Source organism: Elephas maximus, chromosome 4 (assembly GCF_024166365.1).
Source record: "Elephas maximus indicus isolate mEleMax1 chromosome 4, mEleMax1 primary haplotype, whole genome shotgun sequence".
NCBI lineage: Eukaryota > Metazoa > Chordata > Mammalia > Proboscidea > Elephantidae > Elephas > Elephas maximus.
In genome coordinates, this window is record NC_064822.1 from 25,478,910 (window position 1) to 25,484,177 (window position 5,268).

Consider the following 5,268-nt stretch of genomic DNA (forward strand, 5'->3'; position numbering starts at 1 on the left):
TTATTGTGAGGAGTGTGATTCTTAACTGGGACTGGGGATGGGCTGTAGGGGATGGGGTATAGGCAGCTGGCATTTGTACCCAGGGCTTTCTGACTCCCAAGCTCATGCTTGTCCTCACACCATGCTGCTCTCAAGAGACCAATCATCTCTGCACAGGAAGCCCAGTTCCCAAGGGGGTTCCCTTCCCAAGGAAAAGGCGGGGGCGGGGATTCTCCACAAAGCTAATGAAGCCTTGGCTTCAGGGCTCCTCACTCACACTGGCCTTTTCTGTGGTCCTATAATTTATCATCACCCCAAATCAGGCCCAACAAAACCTGGATCTGCCCCTGATTAAAGGTATACAACTTCTGATGATTTTCAAAAAAAACTGACAAAGCCTGTGTAAATTGAGTCCTGCTTAACAAATCCCATCTGGGGAAAAGCATTCCTATTTTGTAAATCTGAACTCTGGTGGGGAGATTTGGGGATGTTTGTGTTCTGAGAACCGGTCAGTGGTGGCGATGGCTGAGGAAGCGGTGGCGAGAGCTGCCAGGAGAAGTTCAGGGCTGAAACCCGCACCCCAGGCTCTGCAGAGCCGCTCACCGGGAAGGCAGAGAACTGTGCCCGGACAGAGAACCTGCTTCAGAGAAGCAAGGAGGCCTGACTAGGTTCTCGGGGAACCCATCACACTTCATCCTGAGAAGACGGGCAGTCGGACAGTCAGGCATGAGTGTCGCTGGGAGAGAAAAATCACGTCCTGAAACTTCCTTCTGCCCAGTTTGCTAATTCCTGCTTCAGGTGGCAAGGGCCCTATCCGGGATGAGAGATGCACTGGAATGCATGTGCAAGTGGAGAGTGGGTCCCTCCACTGCAGGCCTTTGAGGCCATCCTGTCAGATCCCTTGTTGGTGAGTCATGGCTGGTTGAAGGCGACAGAGCCAGGGCTAGAGCCTCATCTTCTGGTTTTCACTACATCATTAAGTGTGAGTCCCCCTACCTTCACTATCTTTTAGCTCCTTGTGTGTTACCTTCAAGTCTGTAAAGTCACCTGAAACGAGTGAAGATGACTGCCTGTCAGCAATTGGCCTGACCTGATGGGAATTTACCCAGCCTTGGAGAAATGGGAAGAGCACCGGTGGCTCAGTGAATAAGAGCTTGTCAGCGGTTCAAACCCACCAGCCACCCTGCGGGAGAAAGATGTGGCAGTCTGCTTCCGTAAAGAAGAAACCCTATGGAGCGGTTCTACCCTGTCTGATAGGGTCGCTAGGAGTTGGAATCGACTTGACAGCAACAGGTTTGGGTTTTTTTTTTTTTTGGTTTTTGGAGAGGTGGCTTCTATCTGGGGATCAGCCAATGGGTTTCTGCTCCTGAAGCTAAGTTTCCGCCGATGTCTGCCATGTTACTGAGCTCTGATGTGAGACCTGACAGGTCTTCTTTCAGTTCCCTGTGTTTCTCTCTGGTGCTTGATTACTTTCAGACAGACCCAAACAAATCGGCCTTTTATTGATAGCAAATTTATATGGTGTTACTATAAAAGCCAGTGTTTTCTGGAGGGCCCAGAGGATTTTTTTTCTTAAGCCTGCAATTTGATTAGTAGTTGTATTGATCAGGGTTCTCCAGAGAAACCCAACTCTCTTTCTCTGTTTCTATGTATGAGTGTGTGTGTGTGTGTGTGTGTACATATATATTAGAGAGAGAGTCATCTTAAGGAGTTGGCTCAAATGATTGTGGGGACTGGCAAGTCCAAAATAACTTCACAGGCTGAAAACCCCAGCAAGATGTCTGTGTTACAGTCTTAAGGTAGAATTCGTTCTTTTCCAGGAAACCTCAGGTTTCGCTCTTTAAATCCTTCAACTAATCGGATGAGGCCCACCCACATTATCCAGGGTAATCTCCTTTCCTTAGAATCAACCGGTTGCAAATGTTAACCACATCTACAAAATACAGTACCTTCACAGCAACACCTAGACCAGTGTTTGACACAACAGCTGGGCACCAGAGTCTCGCCAAGCTGACAGGTAACACTAAGCATCACAGGGTGTGATGTCAGGACTACATCACAGGAGTAAAGACTGCTCGATGTCAGGGGTCCGAGGCCAAGCCCTGTGGGCAGCCTGGAGGAAGTGTGCTGAGTGGGAGAGCACCCCTGCTTAGTGGAGAGCTGAAGCCTTCTGGGGACCTACTCAGGCAAAGAACTGCCGGACCCTGCAGGGAACACAGGTGAGGAGGGGGCTGGCCCCTCTTACTTAATTTGTCCCTGCTTAAGGGTGCACATTCCATTTTGGAACTCTTACAAGGCTCTTTGTTTAAGGTATCTGTTTCCAAAAAGACTTTTTTGGCCAAGCAATTGCTTGCAATTTTACTTTTTGCCTGTGAGCTGGTTTTTAAAATGCCAATTTTATCTCCAAGGCAAAAGAAAGCAGCGATAACAATGCCATGTTTTGGGGACCAATGTCTGGTTTCAAAAGTCCACTTAGGGACGAGAGAAGAGAGATGTAAAGTAGCTGCACACAAAGCACCTTTGTAATAATCTGTATCCAACCTAGGGTCCCTGGGTGCTCCAAACAGTTAACAGGCTTATCTGCTGAATGAAAGGTTGGAGGTTCAAGTTCACCCAGAGTTACCTCGGAAGAAACACCTGGCGCTCTACTTCCAGAAAACTCGCGACTGAAAACCCTGTGGAGCACAGTTCTACTGTGACATGCGCTGGGTGGCAATCACCTCAACAGCAACTGGTTTGGTACCCGCCCTCCCTGGGGTGTTTGTTGCACTCTCTGTGGAGTGAGCACACGGGGAGTCTGAAGCGGGAGGAGAGGGTATCATCTATCACTCTCCCCTGTTCTTTGGGACAAAGGTCCTGACCTCTGTGAGCAGCAGCTGCCGCCTGAACATCTGGAGCTTGGCTCTTCCCTCTCTCAAGACCGTTTATTGCTTCCCTGTTCATCTCCCATGTTTGACTTAGACATGGGAAAATTGATTTGTCTCACTTCAAAACGGAAGTGAGAGGAAGTGAGAGATTATCACGTGCAGTTACCATGCACGAGAACAAAGCACGTGTTTCAGTTATTTTCAATGCTGGGAGAAGTTCTGAGTACTTCACCAATTCAGAGAAATCTGCTTCGCCACATGTTATAGATCAAGAAGCCATAACAGCTGGCTATCTGCTGACAGCACAGCACAGTAGCTGTTGTAACCAGATCCCATTAAGTCTCACGACTGTGCAAGGGGGCCAACTGCAAAGGCAAATGAACAAGTAATCAGTTAAAGAGCGGAGAACTCTCTCATTACAGCTCTAGGTGGGAGTGCCTTGAGTTGTCTTCGTAATTTAACATCATACAAATAACGTGGAATTGCTCCACAAACACTGGCTATTATTATTATAATATAATTATATATATTATATACTATTATTAAAATATATAAATATTATATAATTATTGATACTATATGATACTATTATTTCCTTTCATTACTTCATGTTAAAGTCTCTCCATGTGAAGCTTAATGTGCATCGGCTTCGTTTTTCCACGTGAATGTCGGGCTTCAGAGAGCAGGGCTCATCTTGCACTCGATTGGAACACGTTCCCACATTCACTGATTTATAGGTTCTGGTAGACTTGATTCTCCTGAGCCTGATCAACATTTTTCCAAGGCATCAAGGAAGATGCAAAGGAAGCAGAATATTTTCAGGAAAAAGAGGGTTAATGGGCACTACCGAAGGCTTGGGGCCATTGGTGGTTTAGTGGTAGAATTCCCACCATCCATGTGGAAGGCCCGGGTTCAATTCCCAGCCAACGTATCTCATAAGCAGCCATCACCCGTCTGTTAGTGGAGGCTTGAGCGTTATGACGGTGAACAGATTTCACCAGAGCTTCCAGACTAATAGAAGCCCTGGTGGCACAGTGGTTAAAGTGCTTGACTTCAAACTGAAAGGTCAGCAGTTCTAAGCCACCGAAGCTCTGCAGGAGAAAGATGTTTGGCAGTCTGCTTCTGCAGTGATTTACAGCCTTGGAAACCCTATGGGGCAGTTCTACTCTGTCCTATCGGGTCGCTATGAGTTGGAATCACCTTGACAGCAGTGGGTGGCTTCCAGACTAAGACAGACTAGGAAGAAAGGCCTGACAATCTGTTTCTGAAAATCGGCCAGTGAAAAACCCTATGGATCATAATGGTCTGATCCTCAATGGATCATGGGAATGTCTGGACCAGGCAGTGTTTTATCTCATTGTACCTGGCATCCCCATGATTTTGGGACCAATATGAGGACAGTTAAATGAAAGCTTAGAGTTACAGATTGACTCCTGGTTCAATATTGCTTTTGACAAATGTACCAATGAGCTACAGCCCCGATGCAACTGATGAGGGAGAGGCTACAGATGACAACAGCAGGCGCCAAGAAGGGCTTCTGCCAACTTTCAGCTTGTGCAGTAAGGAAGTGGCATGACCTCCAACCGCCCCACTCCCAACCCCACATTCCCACCACCTGCCTAGGTATTTCTTCTTATTGGAAATTCTGGTCTTACCAAAGTTTTGCTCCCAATAGGACAGAGGACAGAGTGGTGACTCAGGCCCTGGGAGGCCCCCTCCTACTTCTCACAACTTCTCTCTGTGGATTAATTATGAGTCCCAGCCAAGGCCACTGAGCAGGAAAGCACCAATTGTTTCTCTTAATTAAGTCACATAAAAAACAAAGAGAAAGAGCAAGGTAATTAATTCAGAGTTTCTCATTGGAATCCAAAGTTCCTTTTTTGGTAGGGCCAGCAGACAAAAGTGAGCAGGCAACTGCTTTCCGCATTTCCCTCTTTAGTGTCTTGCACCAGTTCCAGGGAAAACTCATCCAAAGCAGCAGGGGGCTTCGACACTGTTGTTGCCGCATGCAGAGCGGAAGAAAGCGCTGCCCAGCCTGTCTTGTCTGGGAGCTCTGATTCGGCATCATAGCAGAATGCATGCCGCCATGGACAGACAGGTGGTGGCTGCCTGAGCTACAGTGGTCAGTTTGGAAGGACAGAAATCTACTATCCAACCAGTAATGCCTCATGAGCTTTGAGATAAGAATGTGGTTTCTTGAGGTTTGCATTGCCCCAGGTTATTTGCTTCTAGTTTAATCATCTATCAATTCAGTAGTGACTTCTCTTATTTTTCACTCAGAACTGATTTTCTCTCTATTTTGTTGAAGGAGACTAGCAGAAAAGATTGGTTTATTTATTTATTTATTTCCTATTTCAACATTTTGTACACGTACAATTCAATGACATTAATTACATTCATCATGTGCATCTGTCATCACTGT